This window comes from Hyperoodon ampullatus (assembly GCF_949752795.1).
Source record: "Hyperoodon ampullatus genome assembly, chromosome: 9".
Taxonomy (NCBI): Eukaryota; Metazoa; Chordata; class Mammalia; order Artiodactyla; family Ziphiidae; genus Hyperoodon; species Hyperoodon ampullatus.
This window is the reverse complement of record NC_136922.1, coordinates 10,460,676-10,475,896: the sequence shown is the minus strand read 5'-3', so window position 1 is coordinate 10,475,896 and position 15,221 is coordinate 10,460,676. Positions and strand designations below refer to the sequence as shown.

Here is a 15,221-nt window from a genome sequence, read left to right as displayed (position 1 = left end):
TATCCATCACTCCTTATAGCTGTGACAAAATACAATTTTTAGTATATCCACTGGGTATAAGCTCTATTCAAAATGTCTCAAGAACAGTCTGCTCCTTTTCACTGCTGTCACACAAGTCCAGGCACTCATGATCTTTTTCCTGCACCTAAGAGATGTTCTTAACCTCTTTTTGTACACTTGCACACCTATTAATTGTCATTCAATTTCAAGGAATACTAAGAAAAAGCATTCAAAATTAAAGTGAAAAAGGAAGGGGTGGTATCAAGCCAAGAGAGGAGAGTATTAATAAGACGGAAACAGTTAATAAAAAATTAAGAGATTAAGTAGAATTATGATTTTAAAGAGGTCATTGGGTTAAATAAAATAGAACACATTGATAACACTGGATTTTCACATAGCTTAATCTATGGGTCTTGCATTTTTTAAATCAAATTTTCTCAAAGGTTTTACAAATACCTGTTTTCTTAGTCTAAAAATTTGTTTTTTAATAATACTTATATTTCTGGTTTGTGGTATCGATCATGCTTTTTTATTACTTGCTATCCAATAATCAAAACCACTTTAAATACTTGATATTTTGTGATTTTAGATGCTAAATTATTCAATAATTGGGGCTATTTCTTATAGTCTTATTTTGTCTTACTAATCTATATTTCTGTTTTGTACTAGTACTGTGTGACTGTTACTGGATATGTTCTAATATCTGTGAGGTCTAGTACCTATTTACCATTTTCTTTTCCAGAATATTTTCTACTATTTTGACCTTCCATGCTTTTCAATGCTAAAATCACTAATTCTTAAAAACTTGGAATTTTGATAGGAATGCATTCATCTCTAATACTTAGGTATAAGCACTTATTTAATCTTCACATATAGGTTTACAGTATGTTCCATACTTACTCAAGTTTTTTTTGTCAACCTTGTGACCATTTGGAAAAGGGTAAATAGAATGGGAAATCAGGAGCCAGGCTGCATGAAGTTGGGTGAGGAGTTAACAGAAGATAATGAAATGCAAACAGCTGACAACATTTTATTCCTTTGAAACATTTGGAGAAAAGAAGATGAAAGGTCAGACATACAATGAGGATGACAAAGGAAGGTTCAAGAAGAAATTTTCAGTAAAGGAGGAATCTAAGTATGATTATAAACAGAGGGAAATAAGCCACTGGGCAGTGATAGACTGAGGATGAGAGAGGACACTTGATGGCAACAGGAAAAGATCAGAAGGTAATGGGGATGGTAACAAAAGCATGGGTGATAGGAGTAAAAATGCAGGAAGATAAGAAACAGGGAAAAGGTGAGGATACTGGCTAGATAAATCAAATGCCCTAGACTATCATGTTTTAAGTAATTATATTTTAGAACTAACTTTGCTACATCTCTACTACTTCAAACAGTGGGTGACTGTCATGGTGCAAGAGTATAGATCTGTTTTATTTCAATAGTGACCTGTGAGTCTCCTAGCTCCCTTCTTTCCCTTGTACCCATCTGCCTGCACTCAACTTGTTTACTGGGCTGGCAGATACTTCATACTGCAGTATGAAAAACAGATGCTTTTGCTCCCAGGAAGGCATTTTCCGTGCTGGTCTCCTTTCCTGGCCAGAGGCTGCCATTGTGGAATGTGGGACTGACTTTGGAAGAAGTGGAGAGGTACGTACTGATTGGTAACTACAGATGGGCTTCACACTGTAAACTGAATTTGCTCAATTCCCATTTCCAATCGATCTGGCCATTTTCATGGACTTTTAAAAGGTTTACGATAACACAGTTGCTTAAACGTCACTTTTCCATCAGCCAGCCACTGGATGAGTCAAGCTTCATTTTTTCTCGTAAAGAACTGAGTAGCAACTGGTCATAGGAAGGGAGCTGCATTCAACACAGGTACTTGAAGACTGGAGGTGAAAAGGCTGCAAAGAACACAGTCTTGTGGCTACAAGCTCTGTTATGTGGGATGCAACAAACTTTTGTAGGCACTTTTACTAAAATGCCCTCCATTGGGAAGCACTCTGTTGATATTTAAATGACACTTGAAGCATTATGGATGCTGGGGTTCAGTGATGACCTACAACTCCGATTTCATTATTAATAAATCTCCGTTAACTTATTATATTTGTTTCCTGCTACTACTCGTCTTTCTTCTTAAAGAAAGGCGGTGGGGGGCAGGGTGGAGGGAGCTGCATACTCCAAAACAAAAATGTGTTCAACTGAAGTATTGCTCATTTGAAGTGGTTATTTCTTGCACCTGCAAAACAGTTAAGTCTATGCTCCTTATCCATTGTTAAAACCTGCGCTTCCCCTAAACGGCAATCTAAAGGTCCCTGCCCACAGTTCAGCGTCTCGGTACCAGGTGTGTGGACTGCATCATTTGTCCATGGTGTTTGCCACACCATCTCCCATTTCCCTTCTCTCGCGACTGCCAGGACGCTTCCCAGTGAACTCGCCCCATCCCGAAGACAGTTTTGTTTAATGGGCCCCCAATACAGAACTATTCTAAACAATGAGTCCCTTTCTAAAGGTTCCTGCTGCAACAGCCTTGGCCAACCTGACCGTCCTCCAAAGGAACAGCGTTCTGCTTACACTTACCTGATTTTCGGGCCTACTTGTCTCAGAACTTCAGGACGTTCCTAAACTATCCTTGCCCTTCGTCTTCGAATGCCGACGGTCCGCCAGCGGTGCCCTATTCGGACTCCCCCCATTCTGCACTGTGGGACCAGTACATTCTGGAGTCGAACGCAGTTCTTGTACGATATGATCCACAATGCAAACAGAATCCTGGTGCCAAGAGGTGTATGTGCGTTTGGGACCGGGAGTGTGAGAGTGTGAGGGGGTGAGGGGATGAGGGGCGGCGACACGGCCCACGGAAGCATCGGGAGGCCAGGGCACCGGGGTGTGGGGGCGCGGGGGGCGAGAGCACTTCGGAGGATGCCGGCTCGTTGGAGCCCCGGACTCACCTGGCAGCGCCGCTGGCTGGAGAGCGCAGAGGGGCGCGAAGATTAGGAAACTCGCCAGTTTGGATCCTTGGCCTTTTCCACCACGCTTTTTCCCCCATTAAATCCAGAACCCGTCACATGATAATCAAGAAAAAGATCTCAGCTCCGCCTCTCCAAACAGCCACAGTGGAACCTCTCTCAGGTCCACCTCGGGGCCGCGCCCACATCCGGGGCAGGGTCTCACCGCCCTGGGCCTACCCTATAGGTAGAGAGAACGCCAATCTGGGTTGAGAGGCCCCTTCCCTGCGGTAATTGGACCATTTGGCCGCCAGTGCCAACCAACCGACTTTTCCGTGCGATCGGGTTTGTCAAAAAGGCGGCAATAAAAGAAGCCAGTAGGCCCGCCTCTCTACTGCTACGGGCTAGGAGGGAAGTCAGTCTAAGCATAGCCGGGAGAGTCCGCGGTCCCATTGGGCCCACAGGTGCCAATCAGACTTGCCAGCTCTGGGCCCCGCCTCCACGGGGCGCCCCGCCCCTCCCCTCGGTCTCCCAGTCAGCGCGCGGAGACTGCAGGCTCCGGCGCAAAATCCTGCGGGAGAGGGGGTGGGGCGACGGCTCTGGAGGCAGCGCGCCCGCGGGTTGCTTCGTTGTGGCTCGTCAGGCTCCCGTGGCGGCGGCGGCGGCGTTTGCCTCGGTGTCTCCCGCGCGCACTCCAGCCGCCTCCTAGCGGCGCGGCGCCCTTTCCTACGGTAAGAGTCGGCATCACCTCCGCGCTGAGGCGGGCCGCGTGGAGGTCGTTGGGTTCTGACAGAAGCGGAGGATGAAGCTGGACGAGGGAGGGGAAGAGCGGTGGGTGGTATGGAGGTGGGGGGTGTGGGGGCAACGCGTCGTCCTCCCCGCCCGTGACTTCCTCGGCAGCCGCCGGCACCTGCGCTCCGGGATACTATCATTTGGCCGGTGGCGGAGGCTCAGCCTCCCTCCTCCCGAACCCGCGCTGTCCTCGAGCCTTGATGGTGATGGGCCGAAGCCCAGCGCCGCCTCCCGCCCCTCCGCCCCCTCCCAAGGCCCCTCTCTTTCGCTTCCTTCCCCTGGCGCTATGTTTGGGGCGCGTCGGGTCCTGGAGGGAGTGCGGGGTCATCGGGTGGCCGAGCCGGGGTCGGCGGGGAGCGGCCAGCTAGCAGCCGGAGGAGCGGGCTCGGGAGGAGGGGGCGACTCTGCGCGCGCTGGACGCCGACTGGAGGGGGTCGCTGCCCTGCTGCCACTGAGCGGGCAACAGTTTAGTTGTCTGATTCCAGCACTGACTGCGGAGCTGGCGCTGAAATCCTTGGCATGGGCCTTAAAGGGATATTTCTTGTCTGGAAACAATGCCGCGGTCCATCAGCGTGCTTCACCTTTTCTTATTTTTATCTGCCTGATGTTGACAGCCAGTGTTCTGGTATTGTTCCTTCGAGTCAGGGCTTTCTAACGCAACACCTCCTTGTAGAACTTCAGAGATTATTCTGTCACTAATCCGTCACCCTATTAATTTTTAGCCCGGCCAAAAAAAAAAAAAAAAAAAAAGGGCCCTGCTTTATAACAACATATACTGTCTAGGGAAGTACAGAATCTGGAACCATTTATTAATCTCTGTATCTACGTACCAAGTAATTTTAAAATTCGTGGTGACTGTGTTAGGTATTTTGTTATGCACACTTGCTCACCATGTTCATGGTATATTCTGCTTACTTTGAGATTAGTTGTTATTTATGGTACTTTGATTTTATAGCTTTTGGTTAGCTTTAGCCAACTACGCATTTGAAGAGTTTTCTTTTTTTTCCCCCTTTGAGACTGTGGTTATAGCCTTAGTGTTTGCTCTTGTTTCTAGGGATTATGTATTTTTAAAAACTTTTTTCTCCAAAACTGGGCTTTTTCGTAGATTTTTAAAATTTTAAGGGGGAATTCTGATCATTTGGAAACTAGGCACTTTCGCCTAAAGAGCCATAACATAGCATAACAGTATAAAATCCTAACTTTTTGGAGTAAGGGTTGATAAGTTGAAGAGAAGGAAACGGGTATCCTCTTGTCAGGTGTAGTGGCTTAGCCTCTAGATTCCAGACCAATATGGAGGTGTGGGGAATATGAGCCATGCCTGAGACCAGACACAGGTGGTTCCAGGAGCGTTTTCTTGCAGGGGAAATAGCCTGCCTCCCACACAGATTAGTTGTCTTCCTGCGTCAGGTAGTGTTAAGTTAGGTGGTAGTAAAGTAGGAAGTGTCTGTGTTCCAATTTTCAAACTTGCTGGTAGGGCTTGAAAATGTGGTGAGCAAATAAAATACAGTATACAATGGGGGCACTCTTGCATAGTCAAGCCTCCAAGAATAAACTTTTTTTGAGTCCAAACTGGCACTGGACAGCTGGCCCTAAAAGTCAAGGAAGCGACCTGAGCAATTTTTAAACCATGAACCTTTTTGGCTAGTCCATTTCATTCAAAATTGCAAGGACATTTTTTTTTTTAAGTTTTTATTGGAGTATAGTTGATTTACAGTGTTGTGTTAGTTTCAGGTGTACAGGACAGTGAATCAGTTATACATATATCCACTCTTTTTTAGGTTCTTTTCCCATATAGGCCATTACAGAGTATTGAGTCGAGTTCCCTGTGGTACATAATAGGTCCTTATTAGCTATCTATTTTATATATAGTAGTGTGTATATGTCAATCCCAGTCTTCCAATATACACCCCCCCCGGTAACCATAAGTTTGTTTTCTACGTCTGTAACTCTATTTCTCTTTTGTAGATAAGTTCATTTGTACCCTTTTTGAAGATTCCGCATATAAGCGATATCATGTGATATTTGTCTTTCTCTGTCTGACTTAACTTCACTAAGTACGATACTCTCTAGGTCCATCCATGTTGCTGCAAATGGCATTATTTCATTCTTTATTATGGCTGAGTAATATCAAAATTATAAGGAATTTGTATTGAAAAAGGCTACACTAGACTGAGCCGAAGAAAATTTAGGGTAGCATGTAAGAAAAGATGAGGATTGTCTATGTTACCTCATTTAATCCTTTTAATCCTAGGAGGTAGCTACTGTAATTACTGTCCTCGCATGAGTTAATGTAGGTTAACTCAGGTGTTCAAGATTTCTCAGCTAATAAGTTGGTGGAGGTGGAATTCACATCTAATCAATCTGATTACAAAGCCTATATTCCAAGCTGTTGTGCTTCCCATCACAGTAAAAATGGCTTCGTAGAGATTTGGTTGAAGGAGACTAATCAATGGAAAATAGTGCTGTAAAACCATAAACTGAATATTCAGTAACACTTTGAGATCACTGTATAATAGGCACTGTTGAGTGTTGCTGGGATGTAGGGATGGAGTCACCTTCCCTGTCTTTGAGGAACATCCCTTTAGTGGGAGAGAGAGATATTTGAACGAATAACGGTAACACAGTGCAGTATATACTATAAGAGAGTGCCGTAGAGTGTGTGGTTTCATGGAAAGAGAATTCAGTTAAAGTTCAGACAGACCAGCGTTTGAATTCCTGTTTTGCTTTGTGACCTTGAACATGATGCCAAACCTTTTTCATCTTTAGTCTCCTTATCTGTTAAGTGGAGAGAATAGTGCTTCAAAGGGGAGTATTAGTATTAAACAAAATATGTAAAGTATCGTCACATTGGTAAGCCCTGAATAAAGAAGAAGGAACAGATAAATTGAACGGAGTTGAGAATGGGTTGGAGGTTTAGCAGGGAGCTATCTCTGGAACCTAAAACTGTGACTGGTAATTTTGATTAGTGGGGAGGGAAGGCATCAAACACTGAACACACAGAACTGGAGGCAGGAGAACCGGAATATGGGTTGTTGAGGGAGTGGCAAGTAATTGTGGCTCTGTACAGAAAGTAGTTTTGAAGGCCAAATTGAAATGATCATTGTGTGGAAATGTGGCTGGGCAATTTTAGTGGTTATGAATTGCATTCTTAGATACTGAAATTATAGGAATATCTCAAGAGTTTGTGCATTGTTACCTTCTTCTTTAATATTTACCTTTGAATACTTATTTTCCCTACTGTCAGTTAAAATTTCATTTCCAAACATGTTCAGGCAAGCAACTATTTCATTATTTCATTGGGATACTTCATCCTAAGCTGTAAAAGAAGACTAAGGCAATTGCACCAAATTTGTGAGATGTGTTTTGGGATTATTTAAAAAAGATGAAGAATCTTGGGAATTCCCTGGAGGTCCAATGGTTAGGACTCCGTGCTTCCACTGCAGGGGCCCTGGGTTCAATCCCTAGTTGAGAACTAAGATCTGCAGGACGCATGGCTTGGCCAAAAAAATAAAAATAAAGATAAAATAAAGTAAGGTAAAGTGAAGAAGAGTCTTAAGTGATTGATTGCCCTCCCTTAACCCCCACCCCTTACCTACTCTGTTGCCATATAGAGTCCATATTGCAAACTACCCTTTGCATGTGTCTACCCTTTGACTGTCTTTTCTGAACTGAAACTTGAGATGTGACTGTTGGACAGAATATTTTAAATTGGGACTCTCCTTGAAAAATCTGAAAAAAAGTCCCATGGTTATGTCTTCCCCTGAGGTTAGCACAGAACTGTAAATACTCACATTGGATTTATTTATTTATTTTTAACATCTTTATTGGAGTATAATTGCTTTACAATGTTGTGTTAGTTTCTGCTTTATAACAAAGTGAATCAGCTATACATATGTTCCCATATCCCCTCCCTCTTGCGTCTCCCTCCCACCCTCCCTATCCCACCCCTCTAGGTGGTCACAAAGCTCTGAGCTGATCTCCCTGTGCTACGCGGCTGCTTCCCACTAGCTATCTGTTTTACATTTGGTAGTGTGTATGTGTCAGTGCTACTCTTTCACTTTGTCCCAGCTTACCCTTCCCCCTCCCCATGTCCTCAAGTCCATTCTCTACGTCTGCGTCTTTATTCCTGTCCTGCCCTTAGGTCCATCAGAACCATTTTTTTTTAGATTCCATATATATCACATTGGATTTATAAATGTGGATCACTTTATAACCAGAATCATATGACTAAGTTGAAAATATTAAATGACATTTAGGAAAGCTGCATTTTTAGTCCAACTTGTTAGCTTCCTGTAAATTGCTAAAATGACAGAAAATAATAGAGGTGAGTTTTCAGATGAGAAAAGAAAAATTGCTTCCTAGAGCAGGTAATTTTAGAGGACTAGGAAAGAAAATATGCTGGACTTCATTTTGAACAGGAACTGAAGCAGGAAATGACCGTGGCTGAACCACAACCTGATAATAATCGTAACATGATTAAATTTGACATTTAATGAGAGGAAGTAAAGGCAAAAAAGTGTACTGTATGCAGCTTTCCAGTTTCAGAAACAGTAGGGGAAGGGACTATTAAAAGTGTATCTACAGAAAGTTTGAAGACATGTAGTAGGCACACATGTTTGTTGCATGAATGAAAGCACCTTAGTCATACATTCAGTAAAAGGTCTCTTACAGGTAACAAAAAGCTTATGAAAGTTATGTGGCACAAGTTTTGGTGCTCAACAGACCTAGGTTCAAGTTTCAGTTCTACAGTCCACCAGTTTTCTAACTTTGGGCTCATTACGTAATCTTTTCTTTTTTTAAAAAGTTTTATTTATTATTTTTGGCGACGTTGGGTCTTCGTTGCTGCGCGCGGGGCTACTCTTTGTTGTGGTGCATGGGCTTCTCATTGTGGTGGCTTTTCTTGTTGAGGAGCATGGGCTCTAGGCGCGTGGGCTTCAGTATTTGTGGCACGCAGGCTTCAGTAGTTCTGGCTCTTGGGCTCTAGAGGGCAAGCTCAGTAGTTGTGGCTCACGGGCTCTATCGCGCAGGCTCAGTAGGTGTGGCGCACAGGCTTAGTTGCTCCACGGCATGTGGGATCTTCCCGGACCAGGGCTCGAACCCATGTCCCCTGCATTGACAGGCGAATTCTTCACCATTGCACCACCAGGGAGTCCCCTCATTATGTAATCTTTTTGATGTTCAGTTTTATCTAATCATAAAATGGGGATACCTACTTTGCAAGATTTTGAAAACTAAATGAGCTAATATATGTGAAGCACTTGATTCATTGCCTGGCTTATAAGACTTGCTCAAAAAAAAAAAGGTTGCTGCAATTGTTCAACTAAGTTGAGCAGGTATACTTTTAAAAAAAATACAATTCTCAAATAGAGTAAGGAAAGGCAGAAAATGGCAAACAAAGAAAACCTTAAAAGGAGGCAATGGATGTTATATAGGTAACAGGCAGTGTTGAATAAAGAAATGAATCATTGTAGCCACATACAACAAAAAAAGGGAAAAGATAGGGAGAGAGCTTCACGTTCTCAAATTTTTTTCTGAAGAAAGGAGGTGAGACTGATTAAACCAAATAGAGCAAATAAATAGGGTTTTGCTGTTCTAAATGACAGTAAAAAGATCACTGAAATTGGGTCTCTTGTACTGTCAATTAAGTATATAGGGAAAGGGACTTATCTTCTCAACTCTTAACTACCTTCTTACTCCTCAAGTTCTTTTAACAGAGAAAAGCCATTGTGCAGTTAATTGTACAGTTATAGAGAAGGCTTTAATTGCAAGTAATCCTGGTAGATAGAGCAGCTTAATTTACACAGATTCCCTAAATGTTGATTCTATGGATTATCACATTGCCTACTGACCTACCTTTTGGTCACTGAATGTCTAAATGTACCGTATGTTGAAGAATTAAACATACCTTCTTGTTCTCCTCTTGTATTCCCTGTTCTAATGAATGGTTCTTCTGATGTTCAAGCCAAGAATCATGGAACATCCTTACTCTTTTACTCCCCATACCTTTCATGTCCAGTCCATCACTGCATCTGGTTATTCTCTCTAGTAATTATCTATCTTTCAATCATGCCCTATCCCGACACCTACCCCAAGTTAAAATACAAACGCTCATTGCCCACAACTAGAGAAAGCCCACGTGCAGCAGCGAAGACCCAACCAGCCAAAGAAAAACAAAATAAATAAATAAATAAATTTAAAAAATGCTCATTGCCACTGACTTATTTCATGCCCTCATCATTTCATTATTGTCACTAGTCTCTTTACTTTTTTTTTCCGGCCGCGCGGCATATGGGATCTTAGTTCTCCCACCAGGGATGGAGTGTGGGCCCCCCTGCCGTGGAAGCATAGAATCTTAACCACTGGACCTCCAGGGAAGTCCCAGGTCTCTTTACTTTTAATTTAGCCTCGTACTAACCAGTTCTCTACACAGCTTCCTTCCAGAATGATTTTGTTGAAATACTAACATAACCATATGAAACTCATATATCCATAGTGCCTGCACATGATAGTTAATAAATACTTGATCTCTCCATGTATCTTAAACTTAAGACAATATTAAATGACTTGCATACTTATGCCTGGAGTTTTCTTTATGGGAAAGATTTTAACTACAAATTCAATTTCTTTAATAGACAAAGGGCTTTTTATTTATTTCTTTTTGAGTGAGCATCTATTATCATTTGTATCTTTCAAGGAATTTGTCAATTTAATCTAAGTTGTTAAATTCATGGACATAAAATTGTTCATAATATTCCTTTATTATCTTTTTAATATCTGTAAGATTTGTAGCAATGTCCCCTTTCTCATTCCTGACTGTAAATTTGTGTGTTTTCTCATTTTTTTCCTGTTCAGTCTGACTAGGAGTTTGTCTGTTTTATTGATATTCTCAAAGAACCAGGTTTTGGTTTTCTTTATTGATTTTGTGTTCTCAATTTCAATGATTTCTATTCTTTATTATTTCCATTTTGCTATTTACTTTGCATTTTATTTGCTCTTGATTTGCTAGAATCTTAAAATGTAAACTTAATTTGTTAATTTATTGTCTTCTAGTATAAATGTTTAATGCTATAAAATTCCCTTCTGAATAGTGCTTTGGTGGCCTCTCACAAGTGTTGATATGTCGTGTTGTCATTTTTGTTCACTTCAAAAATCCTTGCTGATTTTGTGATTTCTTTGTTGACCCTGTTGGTTATTTAAAGGTACATACCCAAGTCTTCCAATATTTGGGGATTTTTTAGATGTTGATTTCTGATTTAATTTCACTGTGGTCAGAGAACATACGTTGTGTGATTTGAATCGTTTTGAATTTATTGAGACTTGTTTTATGGCCCAGAATATAGTCTCTCTTGGTAAATGATTCATGTGCACTTGAAAAGAATGTTGGGTGGAGCGTTCTATAAATGTCAGATCAAGTTGATTGATAGAGTTTTTCAGATCTTCTCTATCCTTACATATTTTATGTCTGCTCGTTCTCTCAATTTTTAAAAGTAATTTTATTTATTTATTTATGGCTGTGTCAGGTCTGAGTCGTGGCACGTGGGATCTGCGTTGCGGCAGGTGGGCTTCTCTCTAGTTGTGGTGTGTTCCAGAATGTGTGGGCTCAGTAGTTGTGGTGCACAGGCTCTGTAGTTGTGGCTCACAGGCTCCAGAGCGTGTGGGCTCTGTAGTTGCAACACGCAGGCCCAGTAGTCGCAGTGCCTGGGCTTAGTTGCCCTGTGGCACGTGGGATCTTAGTTCCCTGACCAGGGATCTAACCAGCATCCCCTGCATTGGAAGATGGATTCTTAGGTGCTGGGCCACCAGGGAAGTCCCTGTTCTCTCAATTTTTGAGGGAAGGGTGTTGAAATCTCTGACATAACTGTGGACTTGCCAATTTCTCCTTGCAGTTTGATCAGTTTGGCTTCATATATTTTGAAATTCTGTTACTAGACACATGCATATTTAGGATTGTTATCATCTTTTGATGAAATGGATCTCTTTATCGTTGTGAAATGGCCCTCTTGTAATGTGCTTTTCTCTGAAGTCTACTTTATCAGTATTGCCACTCCAGCTTTCTTTTGATTAGTGTTAGTGTGATATATCTTTTTACATTTTTTAACTTTTTACCTACTTGTGTGTTTGTATTTAAAGTGGATTTCTGGTATATAGCATATAGTTTGTCCTTGTTTTTTTTTTTTTTAATCCAGCGTCCTAATCTCTGCCTTTTAATATAGACCATTTACATTTAATATGATTATTGATTTTGATGGGTTTAAATCTACCATCTTGCTATGTGTTTATTTGTCCCATCGGTTCTTTTGTTTTTTTTTTTTTTGAAAGTGAGTATTTATTAAGAATGAGAAAAGAAACCACAGCAAATTACGAATTTTTAAATGTTGACAAATGTTACAAATAGCACAAAATCCAGAAAAATATCCTAATCTTTTTGTTAATTAACTGGCGCATCAGTTCTTTGTTCCTTTTTACTTTGTCTTCTTTTGTATTATTGGAGTATTTTTTTATGACTGTCCCCTTTATTGGAGTATTAATTATCTATAGCTCTTTTTTTTACTGCCTGTCTGTAGTGGCTGTGTACATCTTTAGCTTATCACATCTACTTTGAGTAAAACACAGCTTCCTATATCATATAAGAACCTTGTAACAGTATACTTCCATATTCCCTTCTCAGCCTTTGTGCTATTGTCATACATTTTGGTTTTATGTACGTTATAAATTCCACAATATAGTTCTACTTTTTTAGCTTTAAATGGTCATTTGTCTTTCAAAGGGATTAAAAATATTTTTTTGTTTTTTGTTAGAAAAAACGCTCTTAAATTTACCCACATATTTACCATTTTCAAGGCTCTTCATTCCTTTGGAATTCTTTTTTCATCTGGTATCATTTTCCTTCTTCCTAAAAGACTTCCTTTAGTATTTATTGTAATGCTGTACTACTGATGAAATTTTTTCAGCTTTTGTATGTGTGAAAAAAAACTATGTGTGTATATATATAATATTTTTTACATTGAACACTTCAGGAAAGAAAATAATTAAGTGATGATTCAAATGCATGAATGATTCAAATTCAAAATGCAATCCCTGGATTCAATAAATATCCTTTATAATTATACCCAATCAATATTAGAAATGTATGTAGGCACTAAGTCAGCTAACAAAATAAGTAAAATAACTATATAAAGTATATATCTCAGGACTGGGGAACATGCATGATCAGTTAAGTCACTTTGCCACTGTAGGTGCTTTTCAAAAAACATGATTCACATTTGCTTCAGTCACATACACATTCATTGCAGGTGTTTCCACCCCCCACCCCAGCCACACTGCATGGTATGTGGGATCTTAGTTCCCTGACCAGGGATTGAACCTGTGCCCCCTGCATTGGAAGCACAGAGTCTTAACCACCGGACCACCAGGGAAGTCCTGCAAGTGTTAAATTAGACCATTGATGCTAACAACTTAAAACTATGATCTTAAAAGAAAATTCAGTTTAATACAAAGAAACTCAAGAAGAAAATCTCAGGACCCTTGATCAGAAGTTTTGATGCCTGTCATACTACTCTGGTATATATACAAAGGTTCAAGTAAGGCTGAGAAAGAAGAATTGTTTCCTTTTCCCTTTGAAGACATGATCCAAGAAATAGAGGAATTGCACATTCTATAGCAACTAGCTATCCATCCATACACTGCCAATAAAGGACTCCTTACGTTAGTAACTAACCAAGTTTTAAAAGCCTTGGCCAATGTTACAAAAACAGAACATTTAGAGTAATATTTACGAATACAAGCATAATTGTTTTTTTGCCTTCTCTAAGTAATAATCTTTGAAATGCTAAAAGTGAGTTCCAGCTGTGGTTCTTTTCTGGTGTGGGGATCTGCAGGTGCACATGGGATGGTCTACTGATTTACCTTCTCAAAGTATTCTTTGGAAGCAGTTGGATGGGGCTTGATTGTAGGAGAATCTGGTGTCCAGTTGGCTGGGCAGACTTCTCCATGGGTTTCCACAAACTGAAATGCCTTCACCAAGCGGAGGGCCTCTTCCATGCTTCGGCCCACTGGGAGATCATTGACGCTCAAATGCTTGATGACTCATTGAGGTCAATTATGAAGAGACGTCGTAGTGCAAGGCTGGGACCTGCTAACAGCACACCGTAGTCTCGGGAAATCTGTTTAGTCAGATCTGACAAGAGCGTGATTTGCATGTGGCCCAAACCGCCATTCTTCCTTGGTGTGTTTACCCAGGCCAGGTGGGTGAAGTGGGAATCCACTGACACTGTAACGATTTCACAGTTCACATTGTGAAATTCATTGGCTTTGTCACTGAAAGCAATACTTTCTGTAGGACACACAAAGGTGAAATCCAAAGGATAGAAGAAGAGCCCTAAATATTTCCCCTTAAAGTCATCAAGGCTTATTTCTTTGAACTCTCCATTGACAACAGCTGTACCCTTAAAATAGGGCACATGCTGGGTGATGGCAGGGGCATGGTATGAGGAACTGGTGCTAAAGGCGAATTTTGCTTGACCAGAACCAGACACAATGCATTTGTCAAGCACGTTCTTCAAGAAGCAGCAGGCCTAAGGGCTGCAGCAGAAATGCCCCAAGGAATAGCACTCACGTGTTGGACAAGTGAAGCCTGGGGCAACCTTCCTGCCGTGGCTGCCATCTTCAGGGTGCATGGGACCCGCGGGGCAGACGGAGAAGCAGAGAGCTGAAAAAATATTTTTGACTTTATTTTTGAAATATATTTTTGCTGGATATAGAATTTTAGATTGACACGTTTTTTCTTTCAGGACTTTAATGATACTGCACCACTGTCTTCTCATTGCATTTTTCCAATATGAAATCTACTGTTATCCTAATTTCTTTATATTGAAAGTGGTTTTTTTTCCCCCCCGTGGCTGCTTTTTAAGATGATCTCTTTACCATTGGTTTTAAGCACTTTTATTATGATGTGCCTACAATGTGTTTTATGTTTCTTATGCTTGGGGTTTGTTGAGCTTCTTGGTTTGTAGATTTACCATTTTCATCAGATGTAGAAAAAGTTTGTCCATTATTTCTTCAAATAGGTTTTCTGTGTTTCTTCACTCCTCTCATTCTGGTACTCCAGTTACGCGTATATTATGCCACTTGATATTGTCCCACAGCTAACTGATGCTCTGTTCATTTTTTTAAAATCTTTTTTTCACTCCTTGTTTCAACTTGGATAATGTCTCCTGCTCTGTCCTCAAGATTAGTAATCTTTTCTTCTTTTCAGTTTCTGATCTGCTGTTCTCTCATCCAGTGTATTTTTCTTATTAGACATTTTTCATTTCTGTAAGTTTGATTTGAATTTTGTCTATATCTTACATATTTCTCCTTTACATGTTCAATCTTTCTTCTGTCTTTTTAAAAAAAATATATTTATTTATTTATTTATCTGGTTGCACCTGGTCTTGGTTGTGGCAGGCATGCTCCTTAGTTGCAACTTGCTGGCTTCTTAGT

General features: G+C 40.9%; 1 pseudogene across 1 annotated transcript; it reads right to left on the bottom strand.

Moving 5' to 3' along the window:
• Positions 1–13,633: 13,633 nt before the first annotated feature.
• LOC307058222 (thioredoxin-dependent peroxide reductase, mitochondrial-like) lies at positions 13,634–14,403 on the bottom strand (annotated as a pseudogene). The gene has a single exon. The product of its transcript is annotated as a thioredoxin-dependent peroxide reductase, mitochondrial-like (transcript).
• Between the last annotated feature and the right edge of the window lie 818 nt (positions 14,404–15,221).